General features: G+C 36.6%; 1 non-coding gene across 1 annotated transcript; it reads left to right on the top strand.

The window, feature by feature from the left end:
* The first annotated feature begins 11,094 nt into the window (after nucleotides 1-11,094).
* On the top strand, nucleotides 11,095-11,243 carry LOC132234040 (U12 minor spliceosomal RNA). Its single transcript, XR_009452853.1, has one exon. It is a non-coding gene; the product is annotated as a U12 minor spliceosomal RNA (small nuclear RNA).
* Nucleotides 11,244-18,450: the final 7,207 nt, after the last annotated feature.

The raw sequence follows: 18,450 nt of genomic DNA, 5'->3' as shown, positions 1-18,450 counted from the left end.
GGTGGTGCCCAGTCCCCTCAGCCCCGCTGGGGCGCCTGCCTCTGGAGTCGCCCAGTCCCATCAGCCCCCCAGCTACCCAGGGCCAGCCCAAGGCTCAGGTAACCAGGGCCAGGTTGAGGCTTGCGCTGCTGGCAGTGGCAGCAGCAGAGGTGTGATGGGGGTGTCGCCTTCCCCTGATCGCCAGGTCACCTCCCGCCCTTGAGCGCTCCCGGACTATGAGAGGGGGCAGGCTGGGCTGAGGGACCCCCCCACCTCCAGTGCATGAATTCTCATGCACCGGGCCTCTAGTATATACATAACCCATAGACATGGACAATAGTGTAGTGAAGGCCTCAGGGGTGGGGCAAGGGATGGGTGGAGTGGGGCAAAAGAGGGTAAAATGGAGGACATCTGTAATACTAAAAACAATTTTAAATAAAGGAAGTACAGAAAGAAAATGTGACTGATCCTGAAATATCTAGCTAGGTATGAAGGCAGAGGTATTTCCCTGCAGTTTCCAATTATATGAAGTAAAACATTCCTTTTCTTAAGTTTGCTTGAGTTGGATTTATTGTCATCTACACCCCCCAAAATCTTGACTGTTTCACACAATGCTACATTCTATGCATATTTGAAGATCAATATTATTTCCTCTCCATAATCTTTATTATTTCAGAAAAAATCCTCAATTTTTACTCATATTAAAAAGTTTAGCAAATCTCTTTTGATTTTTGTTACTATACTCCTTAATGTCTATTGAATGAAATAAGAATTAAAAATTGCTGACATAAACAATGTATAAAAGAAAAATATACAAATTTACGTTATTAGAACCATTTTCAAACACCTTAGACATGCTGCTTCATATCACTCAACTTGCCAACTTCAACCTGATCTCTTCAATCATTCGGGTTTCCAAAGGACCTCTATTTGCTAATGATTAGCAACTGAAGTTATATATCGTAACCCAACTATATTTGTTTGCTAATATTCCATTATTATAATTTTCATCAACTAAAAAAAAATACCCTGTCCCCAGTTAATTTAAGATTTGAAGATTTTCTACTTCAATAATTAAATACATATATTTGTACGATGTGCAATTTTGGTTCTTTATTTGGAGCACATAAAAATAGCTAAGACATAGTCTCTTATTTTGAGTATTTTATACTTGCTGGATTAAAACACTTAAAACACATCATGACCGCCATAACCATTATCAACCATAGGGCTCCTATGCACTTACTGAGTACTTAAAGTATAACAGGCGTGGTGCAAAGTGCCTTGAAGATATGGTCTCATTTAATCCCCTAACCTCATGATATGGTATTATTATCATCAATTTACAGACAAGAAAACTGAGGCAGTGATAAGTTAAGAAACATATCTAAAGTTACACAACTTATAGATGATAAAGTGTGTAAGGTTCATGTTCTTACCTCTCCTGCAAGACTGCCTCCAGTCTCTACAACACTAAATGGGATACATGCAAACAATGTCTGAGGGAATAGGAGAAACAAGTACTTCTGCTTGGAGGTAGAACTTTTTAAAGGGATGACATTTTTTAAATAAGTTTAGTTTTTTCAACCTAGGAAGGGAAATGAACAAGCTAAAGAAAAATTTATACATCAAATACATGCTTAGAACTTATGCTGAAATATATTGCAAACATGATGACAATCTGAACTCAAGGGAAAGTCCTTTTCTTTCTAGATCACTTAAGCTGATGGGTGAAACTGGCACTGACCTGTTTATGAAAATACTTATTTGCCCTGTTTCTCTCTACTATGCCCCTTCACCTTCCATATTTTCACACTATTACATCCTCATTCCTTAAGATACCTACACTGTTTTGTTTTTCTCCTTTCATTACTAAAATAAGCTTCTCTCCCCCACCCCCCACCCCAGCCCAATATTAATCCTAGGGAAAGAATCCTGATAAAGTAGTAATCAATACTTTGGACAGCATTTATGTCATTGTTACTATTCCCAAGAGATTTTAGCCTTGTTTCTGGTTTTGAAGTAAGTCTTTAAGAGTTTTCTCAAGCATTAGCTAGTAGATACAGTACATATAGTTTTTGCTGTAGAAGGAGATTTTGAGGAATGCCTCCAAAGTCACACTGCATAAGCAATTAAACCACACACCCAACAAGTAAACTTGGTGCTGATGATAGATGGTACCCACCTGCTTTCCTTCTTTCTGCTCTTCCTTCTTCTGCATTGGTTCCTTCTTCTGCATTGGTTCTATTTTCAGAGAGGCTCTGGCCTCTGTGGTCATGGATAAGATGTTGGTCAGAGGCCAACACAACCTTAGCCAAATCACTTGCCAATGCTATCCAGAGATCCAGAGAGAGAGAGAATGTGTGTCAATGCTTTCAACAACAACAAAAAAAGAGAGAAAGAGATTATTTTGTTCATAACCTTACATTTTCCCACCTCTTCACAGAGAGAAAGGTATTAATGAGCAGTGAAAATGCCAGAAGGCATACAATGTGCTGATAATTTACGAATTGAATAAAGAGATACTGAATAAATTGCGTGACAAAATTTACAATTATTATTTTGAAGGGAAGCAATCATTGATAGTCATTACTGGGTATCACAGAGTGAGGAATATGTTAAAATTGGACAAAATACAAATTTTCTTATTTTTTTTATTTATTGACTTGAAAGAGAGAGAGAAATGTGTTGTTCCACTTATTTATGCATTTATTCGTTGATTCTTGCATGTACTCAGTCTGGAATCAAACCTGCAATCTTGGTGTATTGGGACATGCTGTAACTAACTGAGCTACCTGGCCAGGGCCAAAATACAAATTTAAATATGCAAATGCAGAATCCCTCAACTAAAGTTTGGGTTCTCTGTCATCCTGAAAAATAAACACACATTTTGGGGGCAGTTAATTTTCATTTACATTTCTCCTTGACATCCCCTCTCCACAACCAATATAATCAAATAGAATATTCACAGGCAAATTCAAATAGTATAAATTAAAGAGCCATTTTGGGGAGCTCATGTAATGCATATTAATACCTTATAATACCTGTCCCTGAAACTGAGTTTTCATTTGATATTGTACTAATATTATGAACATAGTATTCCTTTAAAATGTTTAAAAGATTAATGTAAGACCTAAAGTCTTAATACTGGGGCAGGGGGGGAGGTGGGGGGAGGTGGGGGGGGGGGGGAAGTGCCGTTTCAAATTATGTTATCCCTTGACCTGGGTAAGTTGATAGGGTTCTTAACAAGGTCTTGCTATTTGAGGATTTCCCATTTGCTGTAAAACTGGGAAAAACCAGGAACAAAACAACACAAGCACAAGACTGGACTGGAAACATGTCCTTTAAGTAAACAAAGCACAAGTTTCTGACAATTTTGATGTGTAAGGAGTGCATATGCTGCTCTTCATTTGTAAGCCCCTTTCTTATGTCTTAACAGACAGCTCGGGAATAACAAGTATTCTTTTGTTTATCTGATTGTAGGCATTCTGGGGGACATTGGAAAGCTACATAGGTTCATTTCTCTCCATTCCAAGTGGAGAACATCACCTCTTTTAAAGGATCTGTTCTCTTTGATCTGTATACTAGCATTATGAGGAAGTCAGTTTCACCAGAGAGTGCATTACTTACTAACGGGTTAAACAGTCAAATCCTTGAAACTGACATAATCTTATTAACCAATGTCAACCTAATGAATTTCATTAAAAAATACGTTTTAAAAAGCGGTCAGGCCCTGACCAGTTTGGCTCAGAGGCTGCGTCGGCCTGTGGACTGAAGAGTCCCAGGTTCGATTCCGGTCAAGGGCATGTACCTTGGTTGTGGGCACATCCCCAGTGGGGAGTGTGCATGAGGCAGCTGATCGATGTTTCTCTCTCATGGATGTTTCTAACTCGCTATCCCTCTCCCTTCCTCTCTGTGAAAAATCAATAAAATATATTTTAAAAAATAATTTTTAAAAAAAGCGGTCAGATCTTAAGCTTTGTCTCAGAGAATGTGCTCTTCAGTCCCTCCCAGATAAATGTATTCACAAAGTGAACTTAACCCGCAAATGATCCCTTCTTTCAGATGCAATGATTATAATGGGGTGGTTAGAAAATATTTAACAAAGGAGCACATTTCTGCTTTGAAAAACAAAAAAAAAGGCCATTAGATATTGAGCAGGGCAGAAAAAGGAAAATCCCGATGAGAACCAGAACAGAAATAATGCTCCTATGACACAGGATCTTGGGTTTCAAAAATTCCTTGTGAAGAAAAATTAAAATTCATCTGAGCACTCTATTGGGTGGCATTTACAAGTCATGTTTGGCATGCTTCCTCTTGGAGTAACTATACAATGCTGACTTATTAAAATGGGATTTGTCTCAAATACTTTCATATTTAAATATGCAAATCCATTGCAAGATTAGCAGTAAAGCTCCAATAGATAGTCCTCATGGTCGCCGAAGCAGTACAGCAGAGCTAACAGGCAAACGCTCCCTGCCACTGAACACCGAGGCATCGCAATGCGCTCTTCTAGTTGAACCCAGGCTCACTAATGCATTTGCTTACTTGACAGAGGCCTCACTTCTTGTAACTATTTTGTTTTCTTTTTAAATTAAATCATTATTGTAGAAAGTATTAGATATGTCTCCTTTTCCCCCCCAATGACCCCTTCAACCCCACCCTCAGTGCCCGTCCATGGCCTTTACCACCTTATTAAATGTGTCCATGGGTTATGCATATATGCATACAAGTTCTTTATCTCTATTTTGTTTTCTGATCAACAATGGGTGACAAAGACAGGAAAGTGTAAATGTGGTTGAGAGACTGCAAAAGTTTCAAAGTGCATTAACACCCTGGGTATTAAAATCCAAGTTTAAAAACATCAGCTCCACTCATTTCCCAAAAAATCAAGGGAAAAAAGGGTAACAATCACCAGACAGTTGTAGGTTGATAAAAGTGATCTGACGTGAGGATGGGAAGTGTAAACATCATTTCAATCTTGGAAGCTGACAAATGCCATTGTGTGAATAAGAACTGGAACAAACTATAAATAGAGCCATATCAGTACTTCAAAAGATGTGAAAAGATTAGAAAAATATGGTATGCTTCTAGAAATACATCTACATATGAAGTGGAATAATACAACTCTGAATAACATCAATTCAATTAGTGCTTCAATTTCCAGAATACATCTCATCTTTACCCTCCCAGCATACACAGTGGTAAGAGCCTAGTTCTAATTCCATACACACACACACACACACACACACACACACACACACACACACACACTTGTGTAAAACTGGACTAACAAGGAGACTTTTAGAAATGCTGGCTGATCCTTAGTCATAAATACTGTATCCTAGGCATAAATGCTAGTCCACTGAGCGGTATGGTAATTATTTCCTTTTATGCTTCCTTTGGTGATTTTGAAATGCTAACTTCTACCATGTGCTTTCCAACTTCAAACGCCTCCCCACTCTCAATGTATTTTGCATGATCAGGGTGGGTGGGTGGTTTGACTTATTTTGGGGTTAGTCCTAATGTCCTGGGAATATATGAGTAGGTGTGAGGTCTCTCATGGGGACATGATTCTATGATATTCCATGGCATCTCTCTATCATGGTCTGATGAGATTCCAGCTGGTGGTGCTTCGTGACTGTCGTGCAAATTTCTGTTATTTAGGTATACCATGTGATTTTTGTCTCCTAAAATATCATACTTCCCTTGGTGTGATGCCATTATTTTGTCCTTTTAAACAATCTGAAGAAATCGTTTACATCCTGAGATATATCTGAGTTCTGTGCTTCACCAAAATTCAAACTGAACAGTTACACTTTTACAGTTTTAAAAAGTACTCATCTTCAATAGGATAGAGAGGAGGGTTGAAAGCAATCCACAGAAAAAAGCTTGTATTGCAAGAATAATTCTGACTCCAGTTCAAAGATTTCTGAACAAGTAGAATATGAACATGACTTTGTTGAAACTGATATTCATAATGCTGCATGAGACTATCTGTCTACACATGATGAAAACAAAACACAAATAAAGTTGAGTACAAACTGGAAATACTTCTTTTGAAACAAAACTATGATATGACTTTGATAAAAAGTTTGCAGTTCCTGGAAAGACAAAGTTGTTTAAAAAGATCTTAAGATCATCAAACAAGAGATGGGACTATTTGAAGATTTAAATGTCAGAGGAAAATATTTAACACTAGTTCGTAATGCTCTTCAGTATTGCCCCACTAGTGAAGCATCGGAGAGGGCTACTTGAGAAGCTGGAAAAGCTTATAAGAAAATATACTCCTGCCCTAGCCAGTTTTGGTCAGTGGATAGAGCCTGCGGACTGAAGCATCCCGGGTTCAATTACTATCAGGGGCACATGCCTGGTTTGCGGGCTCAATCTCCAGCAGGGGGCGTGCAGGAGGCAGCTGATCAATAATTCTTTCTCATCATTGATGTTTCTATCTCTCCCTCTCTCTTCCTCTCTGATATTAATAAAAATATATTTTTTAAAAAAAGAAAATATACTCCTGAGTAGATAATGATATTACTGTTGCATTTAGTTGTTTAAGATCATACTTTTTCAAAAGTTTAAATAATAGATTTCATAAAAATATATATATATTCCACCTATATATATCAATACATTCCAATATGTTGGAATCATTATTTCATTAGTATACTTCAATTTTTTATGACTGTTTTTCATTTCTGATAGCAGAGAAGATATTCTAGCCTCATTTGAAGGCCTGTGTTATTTTCCTTCTATAGTTCCTATAGACCAGGGGTGGGCAAACTTTTTGACTCGAGGACCACAATGGGTTCTTAAACTGGACCGGAGGGCCGGAACAAAAGCATGGATGGAGTGTTTGTGTGAACTAATATAAATTCAAAGTAAACATCATTACATAAAAGGGTACGGTCTTTTATTTCAATAGTTTTATTCATTTCAAACCCGGCCCGCCGGCCGTAGTTTGCCCACGGCTGCTATAGACAGTTGTAGAAAAAGCACAGAACCAAACCCTGGCCTGCTCTAAATGTTGGGAGAAATGACCTTCAACCACTTTATCCTCAATACTAGAATTACTCTTTGTTTCTTAGAATCCAGAAATTCCTAAAATAAAATGAATCTCATGTTTCAAGTGAAACTTCCTCTTTTCTCAGTTTGCAGAGTTCTATGTAGCCTCTGCGCCCACTCTTTAAAGTGGCTGCCAATATTTTATCTCCATCCTCCCGTTATCAGCGATTACTCCTCAGGCAGTTTTTCCAGGGACAGCAATCATGCACCAAGACCCCTCCACACTTGCTCAAGGAGTACAATGTAACCAAATGGGAAGACTTCAACTACTTTATCACAGCAATTACCAGAAAATTTACAGCTGCATTATGTACTTGTGCAGCCAACAGCAGAAGTGAGTCCTCTGTATTCATCAACAGAACTGTGGCTGATTCTCAGATAATTAGTATATTATTATCACATAATGGTCTAGAGTCCTTCATGAAGCATCTTTATATTATTCCCAGTCTGTTGTCAGAACATAAGTTAAACTGGTTTTCTAAAAGAACAAGAGGAAAATAATAAAAGCAAATTAAATAAAAAGCCCCCAAGACTATGGGCACAGGAAACTAGTCAAAATGTTGCTTACGTTCAAATGTCCTACTGCAGCTCGCTAATAGTCCTCCTGCTGAATTAAACATCTTGTCTCTCCTCCCATTTCTAATGGGAAATATGACTTAGATCTCTGCTCATCTGAGCTAGAAAATTGTACATATTTTTTAAAAGTTATAAAATCTACTAAGTTCTTCTTCCTTTAATGGTTCCAGGAAGAAGGCGACAGATTTCTACCTCTGCTGCCAATATTGCTTAGAAACCTCCCTGCCCTAAATCACAGCACCGAAGGGCAGGTAAAATAGTTCCACTATGATATGCTTCTGGTTGTCAATAAGCCCCACTCAGATTATTGCAAAATGGTGCCAAGTCCCGGGCAAATTTCTGTTCCTTTCTACACTGAATCTGAAATAGTCAATTGTTAAACATGTACCCATTTACTCCTGCTTGCTTAAATTCCGTCTTCTCCACAAAATGCCAGGATTTTATAGGAGAGATGCCTTATTTTGTTGTTGTAGCATGTTTTTTTTTTTCACACCATCTCCTATGTCTGCACAATGCCCATATAAAAAAGGCACTCAATAAGTATTGATCAGTTCATTTAATGGACAAATCATTGCTCCAGGCAATTCTGTCAATAAAACTTTCTGTGATCATGGAAATGTTCACGCAATGTTCATCTGAGAGGGTGACTACTGGCCATGTGTGGTGACTACTGAACACTTGAAATGTGCCTAGTGTAAATAAGGAACTGAATTTTTAATTTTATCTCACTTTATTTTAAATTTAATTAGCCAAATATGTCTAATGACTACCTTATTGGTTAAGGCAGTCCTAGATACTAGGGATATAATCATGACCAGAGCACAGTTTCTGCCTCAAGGAGCTCACTGTCTAGTAAAACAACTTCAAAAATTATTGCATGTCTTCATAAAAGAGGCTGCATTTGAGCTGCTTGTGCAGGATAAAATATAAAATGTAACCTATACAGAGGATTCAATACAGCACTTCAGACACACACTAAATGGTATGTCCAAGGGCTGAAGATAGTGTTTTCTATTTAACTTTTAATAACTCATATGTATCTATATAAAAACAGACTTGTTTTGAGGGTTAAAGGACAGTATATAAAAAGCACTTAGAATATAGTAAGAGCTACTACATATATAGCGTACAATCATTATTTAAAAAGTAAGTATTGCTCTACCACTGAAGTTCATGTGCTCATTATTAAAATAAAAAAAGTAACCATAATTTCTTTTTTCCCGCCTAATGCTTATGTTGGGAGTTGGTTTTAGTTGTCATTTTTGCTAGTACATTAGTATTCATTTCTTTAAGTCTTCCATCCCATATAAAAACACTTGCTATGTCAGAGGAATGCCTTGGATCCTTTAGGAAAAATAACAATTTAAGTAAAAAGGTTATTGTTAATGGTATCAATTATATCAGATCAAAGAAAGAATGATTTTGTTTATTATGTGGCATTTACTGACATAGCTAGTTGGGGCAGTAAGGAAAAAGAGAAAGAAAAGAAAGAAGTCAGTGCACATGATCAAGAATCTGCAACATTAAGTAATCTTCAAAAGTTATGGCCTAGAATCCAAGAAACAAACAATATAGGCATGTTCCTTTGATTTCATTTCTTATGGCTTTAGTCTATAAGAGAAAAGGTTAAATAGCTCCATCTAGAGATACTTGTGATAGATCTTCGAGATACACAGTCCAAGAAATCTTCACAGGTGCCAAGTCCCAGACAAACTTCTGTTCCTTCCTCCGAAGGAGCCCATAAACAAATCAATCCAGGACCTTCGTCTGTATTTATAGCATATCTGGGAGAAACTACTACAAACCAGGCATTAGAAACTTTTTAAATGTTATATTACTAAAATATGAAGTGAAATGAGTATAGCTCTAATAAAAACAATAATCCCCAATGACAGAGAATTAAACAAACAGACGGACCATCACAGTGGCTCTCAAATAAGTTTGGGAGCATATACAGATAGGACCAGTAGAACCATGTCAAATTTGTTATTAAAGCAAAGCAAACTGTTAAGACTGAAGGACCACCTTGATGCTGAATGCTATACTGTGTGCTGAGGATAGAATGGTGGGCAGAAACACATTCTCTGACTTTGGGGGGCTTACACTTTAAAGGAGAATAAGGCATTAATCAAATAATATAAACTTGAAAAAAATCACAAGGTGATAAGAGCTATTAATAATAGTTAAATGACACAAGAAGTAAAACAAGAAGTTCGTTAAGACTTTCCTGAGGAAATGACATTTGAGTTCAGATACAAATATCAAGTGGGAACAAGGTGAGTAAGGGAAGATGAACGTTGCATATGGAGGAAGAGAGTGCCCAAGGATTGTCACAAAAGAGACATTAAAAATTCAAGAAAGAGGAAGTAGACTCTGGTGGATGGGGTGGGAAATGTGAGAGAGTGGAGGGAGCTGTTCTTATTTTCTGGGTGCACTCGAGAATGAATCATGGTCTCCGCAGTGTGTTGTTTCCACTTTGCTCTAACAGTTACAGATATGTAATGTCTATATTTATCTCTCTCTATATATATAGCTTTGGTTTCTTTACTGGAATGAGCAAAAATGACTGAATCTTTCTCAAAAGGGGTTCTACAGACATGACATTGGGGAAAACTCTAGGAATATGTAGTAACTAAGTGATAGGTAAGGACTTCAAGGATTCAACTGCCAAGAAAGTGGCATGCTTTTTCACCAACAAGACTGAGAAAGGCTGACCCCTTGAAAGGAAGAAATTCCAGAGAGCACAGGGAACTTTGGAGGGTATGGATACATTCATTATCTGGATTGTGGTGATAGTTTCACAGGGATATTTATGTCCAAAATAAGTCTCAGAATGAAACTAATTTTTCAACCACAATCTTATTTTTAAGACACTTATGCCAATACGTAAATGAGAAACTATACAAAGAAGTAACATGAGAAAAATGCGAATGATGATCAATATATATAAAATATAATCTCACAAGTAATAAGGGAAAATACATATTAAAGCCAGAAGCCATTTTCACTCATTATATTGGCAAAACACATATATAGATAACCCTCATTATCTAAGCCAAGTCCATTTTTGGAAAAAAGTGGAGAAAAATAAATATTCAGATACCAGGAGCCTATATTTCATTATTCCAGGCAGGAACAAATAATAATGTTGTAACTCTGAAGTCCATACGAAACCTCCACAATTTCCCCAAATATCACTAAATCACTCAAATACTATGTATTATTTGCACAACAGGTATATATAATAAGTAAAAGGCTTAAATGTAAATTGCCTAATTATGTATCATTTAATCATTACCAGATAAGTTTGTATGTAGTATTCAAATATACTGGTTATGAGGAACTCTTTCTCATTGCAAGAAAGGTATACTATAATATAACTAAATAATATACCATAATATTGTATTTGGAGTTGTCAGTGAAGGTTAGATCCATATGCTTTGGAAACAATACAGTAAGAAAATTAATATTCTCATGCCTTAAACTTATGACTAAGGAAAATAATGATTCAGGGTGATGCCAAAATCCTCACTGTTAATGTGAGACGAATTTTTAAGCGGGTAAAGGTTGCTCCTAGGGTGACCCACCTACTTTGCAGGAAAAAAAGAAAATTAATATTCTTGGATAGAATTTAAGAGCCAAAACAAAAATTCATCAGGTTGGATTTTAATGGCATTATAGTATATTGCTATTTCAGGAATTTCTCTTTTAATACAAAGAAAATAAATTCCTTTGTTTAATACAAAGCAAACAATTATTTTTCATTGTGAAAAATTATTTCCATATGTGTTTTTCAGATTTTCTTAAACAGGAAATACACACACAAAAACTTATATAGTTTAAAATAACTATTTTTGGACTCCAATTACAAACAAAGAGTAAGGCAAGTTTGCAAGGCCATAAATCATCGTAGAGTACTCAGCTACTATGTATAAGTCCAGGGAATCTATAGGAAGAACAATTACCAGCACATTTACTAGTAAAAAAAACATATTCACACTTCAGAAATGCATTACACTTGGTACAGGCCTAGGGTCCCTCAGCACACAGTGTTAAGTAGAAATATCTAGAATACATTTTTTCTCAAGATTACCTTAACCCAAAAGATTAACTGAAGTAAACAATAATGTCAACATTTTACACACAAGGTATTTACGTTTTTTTCTCTTCTCAGGTATGATCAGCTAGGCTGGAAAAATCTAATGCATCACTAGTTCATAGAACTTTCTGATGAAAATTTTCTATATTGTTTGGTCTAATATGGCAGCAACTAATCACATGTAGCTATTGAGTTCTTAAAATGTGGTTAAAAAGACTTACATTTTATTTAACTTAATCTCTCAGAATGACTGTCATCAATAAATCAACAAACAACAAGTATTGGCAAGGATACAGAGAAAAGGCAACTCTGGTGCGCTTTTGGTGGAAATATAAATATGTGCAGCCATTATGGAAAACAGTATGGAAGTTCCTCAAAATATTAAAAAAAAGAACTGCCTGATGACCCAGCAATTCCACTTCTGAGTATATATCCAAAAAAAACAATAACTCTAATTGAAAAACTACATGCACCCCTATGTTCACTGCAGCATTATTTACAATAGCCAAGATATGGAAGCAACTCAAGAGCCAGGTGAGTGGACAAAGAAGTTGTGGTACATATAATAATGGAATATTACTCAGCCATAAAAAAAGAATGAAATCTTACCATTTGTGACAATATGAATGGACCTAGAGGCTATTATGTTAAATGAAATAAGTCATACAGATAAAGACAAATACAATATGATTACATTTACATTGAATCTAAAGAGCAAAATAAACTAACAAAACAGAAACAGACTCATAGCTGTAGAAAATGAGCTGATGGTTGCCAGATTGGTTGTTCGGTGAAAAAGGTGAAAGGATTAAGAAGTACAAATTGCCAGTTATAAACATAGTCATGGAATGTAAAGGATAGGGAATACAGTCAATAATATTGTAATAACTCTGTAGGGTGACAATTGGATTCTTGAATTATCGGGGGGAATTACTTTATAAATTATATATAACTGTCTGACTACTATGCTGCAGGTGAAACTAATAAAATAATATTGAATGTTAACTGTAATTGAAAAATAAAATTAAAAATCAGATAAAATAAATAAGTAGTCACATGTGGCTGGCAGCTACCACACTGGTCAGCATAGGCCCAATGGGTGGCACTTATAGCCTAAGTATACCAAGTCTTAAACTAATATAGACCTCCTGCCATTTCTATGCAATCCGTCTATCCCACCTTCATAGACAGCAGCTATCCTCTAAGAAGGTATCTAAATGGTAAAAAACTACAAACCAGTGTGTTTGGTGCATGGTGGCTTATCTATCTTCTATGTAGGTAAAACAAAGACAAAAATTTAATAAATTTATGACAGATATTTTACTGGCAAAAGACATAGGTGATAGCACAATTATAGTAGTTATGGGAGATGACATTAAATTTATATCTTGCATCCAGAATTTGAGTAACGAGAAAGCCCTTTTTCTGGCTGTATATTGGTTCCCCTTCCTACAGCCAGGATATATTCATTAAAGAGCACCAACAAGAAAGAAAGCTTGTTAAAGGAGATTATTAATTTTCAGGCTCATTAGCCCAACAGCTATTTTTCTCTGTTATGTCTCAATGAAATATGTGGACAAGTCTAGAAATGAGGAAGAACAAAAGCTAGGGGAAAAATAAATGTGGGAGCTGCAGCAATCTTCCGGCAGGACACAGCTGATCCAACAACCTCTCTCAGGCTAATGACACATCACATCAAATGAGGTTGATGATCTGCAGCAGGTCACATGCAAAAAAAGAAATTGTGTTTCCAATTTTTATTGATATTCTGATTTTAAAGAACAATTCTGTATTTTTAACAAGTCCCCCAAATAATTCTGATACCAGTAAGTCCATATTCTCAGTTTGAGAGGCACAGTCTTTTATAAAGAATTCAGAAATTTATGGCTTTACAGGCAGCCTGTGACAAACTGAACTGTGTATTTTTACTAATATGTGTATTAGATCTTTTTAAAAATATATCTTCATGATTTTAGAGAGGAAGGGAGAGGGAGAGAGAGACAGAAACAGCAATGATGAGAAAGAATCATTGATCCGTTGCCTCCTGCAAGGTTTGAGATTGATCCTGCAACACAGACATATGCCCTGATCAGGAACTGAACTGTGACCTCCTGGTTCATAGGTGAACACTCAACCACTGAGCCACCGCAGCTGGTCTGTATTAGGTATTTTTACTAGTATCTCCAGATGATGGCTATGCAAACCCAAGTTTGAAAACTTCTATTAAACAGAGATTTAAGGAATGATAAGGAGCTTGGAGGCTCAGAAAGCCCTCACCCACATGTTGGAAGACAAAAGTAAAGGTTTTATAACTTGTTCAAGAGCTAGATGCCCAAATTTCTAACCATCACAGCATAGGCTAAAAATAACATATACTTTAACATATACTGTTTATAACTTGTAAAAACTTAAAGGTTTTACAAGTTATAAAACCTTTAAGTAACTATGAATAATCTTTTATTTTCAATAAAATCATGGTATATATATCCTTACTAAGAAATGTGGTTAATTTTATGTGTCAACTTGACTAGGCCACAGGGCCTTTGAGCAATCAGTAAGCCCCACTTCTTATATCAGCTATTAATACTATTCTGATTGAAACCCCAGGTTTCTGGCTCCAAGAAGTCACATGTCTTGATTATGACCCTGGTAAAGAACTAATCCTACACAATTGGCGGGGAATGGGGGGGGGGGGGGCTACTTCCATTTCTAGGAGTCTCCGTTTGGGCCTAGAACAGGGCACAGAACTAGAATGATACTCTCGCTTCAACTTAAGGGCTATAAATATAGACTAGAAAAGAATCTTTCCAGTGGTATATGTTGACATCAGGATAGTTGCTCTGCCTTTGCTCAGTCACTAGGTCGGGGGAAATGTCTTCCCTGAATACTCAGAAGCAGAGTATTACCCTTCATTAGTTCAGGATTTAATCCCACATTATCTTCACATGTCAGAGAACCGAAAGTGGACACTTAACGTCAAACAGTAGTCCTGAAAATTAAAATCTTAGGAAAAAGGCAGTCTGGGCTCTTGACACCACTGTCTCAGTTTGGGTATCCCTGACAGAGACTCTGAGATATGTATCTGAGTGGATAGGGGTGTGAGTCGGCAAGGCAGGAAAAGGAAGGCAGTCATTAAAAGCTGCATTATCAAGTGAGTTTCTCCTGAGGCTGAGTAGATCTTATTCCCATTGGGGAAAACTGGGGACTAACATGAAACACATCAAATGTCTCTCAGGGGAGCTATGCCAAACGCCTGTCAGACATTTGCTGAGGTAGGAAGCATTAAGTTGCGCATGTTTCTGACTTGCTGTGCACATGTAGGAGTGAGTAGTCAGAGAGAATTCTCATGCAGATATAGACACTGGCAGATTAAAGTGGGCCCTGCATACATAGACATGGTAAGGCAGATAGAATATTGGCAGGGCACCAAGAGGATCTACAATAATCCTGAAGGGACTGACAGAGTTACACATGAAACTTTGCTAGAAAAGCACATCCCAAATTCCAAATTAGGCTGCACTGATTACCAAGATTAGGATACATCAACCACGAGATCCCAATACAAAATTAGCAAACACATAGGCAAAGAAGTCAGCATGACCTGAGTCAACATAAAAGTAAGTAACAGGCCCTGGCTCAGTGCCTCAGTTGGTTTAAGTGTTGTTCCACACACCAAAAGGTCGGGGGTTCAATTCCCCGCCAGGGCACATACCTAGGTTGCAGGTTAGGTCCTCAGTCAGGGTGCATATGGGAGGCAACCAATTGATGTTTCTCTCTTACATACCTCTCTCTCTCTTTCTCTCTCTCCCCCCACCACCTTCTTCTCTCTCTAAAAGCAATGAAAACATATCCTTGGGTGAGGATTAAAAATAAAAATAAATAATTAACAGAATTTGACTCCTAAGAATATCAGGTGATAAAATGTAATATATATACATATATATATATATAAAACACAAATATATAAAAAGTAGATCAGAAGCATAAGAAAACAAAAACAGAGAGAATTGAGGAAAATTAATGATGATTGAAATAAAAAATTCAGTGGATTATTTGAACATCAGATTAGATTAAACTGAAGAGATAATTAATAAACTAAAAGACAGAGCTAAAGAAGTTACCTAAAATAAAGACAAAAGGATAAAGAATGTAAAATTTAAAATTATGATAGAGTAGTGCAGACATGTAGAGAATAAAGATACCATCTACTGAATTTCTAAAAGACATTCCAGAAATGACAAAGAAAGATAATTCAGTGGACTGGGAAAGTCAATATTTTAAAAGGTAATAGCTTTCAAATTCTTCAAAGTTTATTAAAAAACTCAATCCTCAGATTCAGCAAATATAATTTCTCATTATAGTATAGTAATTTGAAACAGCCCTTTCTGAAGTCATCAGTAACCTTCATGTTGTTAAATTTTAATGGTAGGTGTTAGTTCTCCTCTTTTTTAACCTATATACCACATTTTCTTCAATTGGTACTTTTTTTATCCTTATATGTTTTATTTACATGGTATACTATGCTCATTTGATTTTTTTCATGGGTCCCTTCTTAGTCTCCTTTGCTGATTTCTCACATTTGTTAAAACCTATTATAATGCTCTTGGCACTCCTTTTTTTTCCTATCTACACTTTCAATTAGCTATCTTATCCAAATTCATGGCTTTAAATACTATGTATATGTAGCAATTCCCAAATTCATATTTTTTGTTCAGACCACTGTTCTATAAATTCAGATTCATAGATAAAATGACCTACCCATTATCTCCAAACGGATGTCTTTTAATATCCAAAACTCAACATGTCCTAAGCTTATTTGTTTTATCTTTACCCCCAAATTCTCCAACTATGACTTTTCATATCTCAGTAAATGACAACCCGATCTTTCCAGTTGCTCACCCCAGAAACCTTGGAATCATCCTTAACATCTCTTCTATCTCAGTAAATCCCACTGGCTCTACTTTCAAAATATATCCAGAATCCTATACTTCTTATCAATATTGTAGCAATATGCCTAGTCTTAACCCCAAATTTCTTGTTTGGACACTGCAAGAGACTTTATGGTAAACTGCATCATGAGCCTCAATTCTTTACTCCTTTAGTCATGCCTTTTGCCACCATGTAACATTACAGAGCCTTAAAAAAAAAAAAGTAGAATTTATTTCCCTACACCTTGATATATGCATGGTCACATGATTTGCTGTGGTTAATGAAATTTTAGAAAAAGTAACAAAAAGGGGTTTCACACCGTACTTGTAAAATAAGATATCTCTCTTGGGCCTCTGACATCACCAAGAGAATATACCTTTGCTTGTCCCAAGAGAAGGAACTGACCCCAGCAAAGTCCGGCTTAAATTAGCAGATCCCTTAGCCAAATTGAAGATGCGTAATGAATGCACAAGCTCAGTCAAGCTCCACAGAATCACTCACCCAACCCACAGAGGTGTGAGACATAAATGCTCACTATTGCATGCTATGAAAATGTTGTGAATTTATTGTTATTATAGGAAGAATCGATGGATAGAGCCTCCTGACAAGTCTCCCAAATTCTCCCCTTGATTCCTACAATTTTACCTGAACACACATACCAGCCAAAGAGGTGTTTTGTTTTGTTTTTGCTTTTAGTTATTTCATTTTTAAGTTTTGAGTTACTTTAATTTCCCATGACACATTGACAGTGTTGAAAACAAAAAATACAAACATAACCATGTACTTATTTTAACATTTCATCCATATGTCATCCCATATTTTTGGATGATTTAGACAACAGAGGACAAATCTAAGCAACAGATAAATAGAAAATAGACAACTAATTACGTTCACCAACTCCCAACATTTAAAAGATATCAATCAAGAAACATTTGAATCAAGTGAGGATCAATGTTGATGTCCACGTTTCTTTACATATTCTAGTCAGTGTTTTGTGTGTAACAAAACTGAAAACAAAACCATTTTATCTACAGCCTGTTGATGTATGAGTTTTTTCTTTTAGAAACTGTCTACTCAATATTCATAAAATGGTCTCAGTTTTTAAAAAGATACTTAAACTTTATTTATAATCTATAATAATAAAAGTGCAATATGCTAATTAGACTGGACGTCCTTCTGGACGACCTTCCAGACAAAGCTGGGGCTGCAAGGAAAGCCCAGTTCCTGGGTGCCTGCTGGCAGCCAGAGGGAAGCCTGGGACCTGGGTGCCAGAGGGAAGCCAGTGCCAGCAGCCAGGGAAGGAAGGCCTACTCATGCACAAATTTCGTGCATCAGGCCTCTAGACTATATATATAAAAGCCTAATATGCAAAGTGTCCCCTCGGGAGTTCAACCAACCAGGAATTCAATTGCTCATTATGACTTACGCTGACCACCAGGGGGTGGCAGCTGCTAGGGATCCTATTCATGAGCAAATTTTGTTCACTGGTCCTCTAGTAAATTTACTAACCAGGTAGATTTTAAAGGAAGATTTATTCTCAACTACATTTGAAAACAAATTATCCTTCACCTTATCAATATGTCTTTGTTCAGCTAATGAAAACCCAAAGGTCTACATATCTTCTTGGCTATCCAGACTAAATATCTAACATATACCAAAAAGCCTAAGGTTAATATTAATAATCACCAATTATGAGAATGTGTTAAAATTAGCAGGAAAAACATCATATGTAATGAGGCAATACACAAGATGATGCCAATCCCAGGTTCTGCTGCCTGCCGATGGAAAAGCCATCAATGGAG

This window comes from Myotis daubentonii, chromosome 4 (assembly GCF_963259705.1).
Source record: "Myotis daubentonii chromosome 4, mMyoDau2.1, whole genome shotgun sequence".
Taxonomy (NCBI): domain Eukaryota; kingdom Metazoa; phylum Chordata; class Mammalia; order Chiroptera; family Vespertilionidae; genus Myotis; species Myotis daubentonii.
Note: the sequence above shows the minus strand (reverse complement) of the source record. Positions and strands in the feature narration are given on the sequence as shown.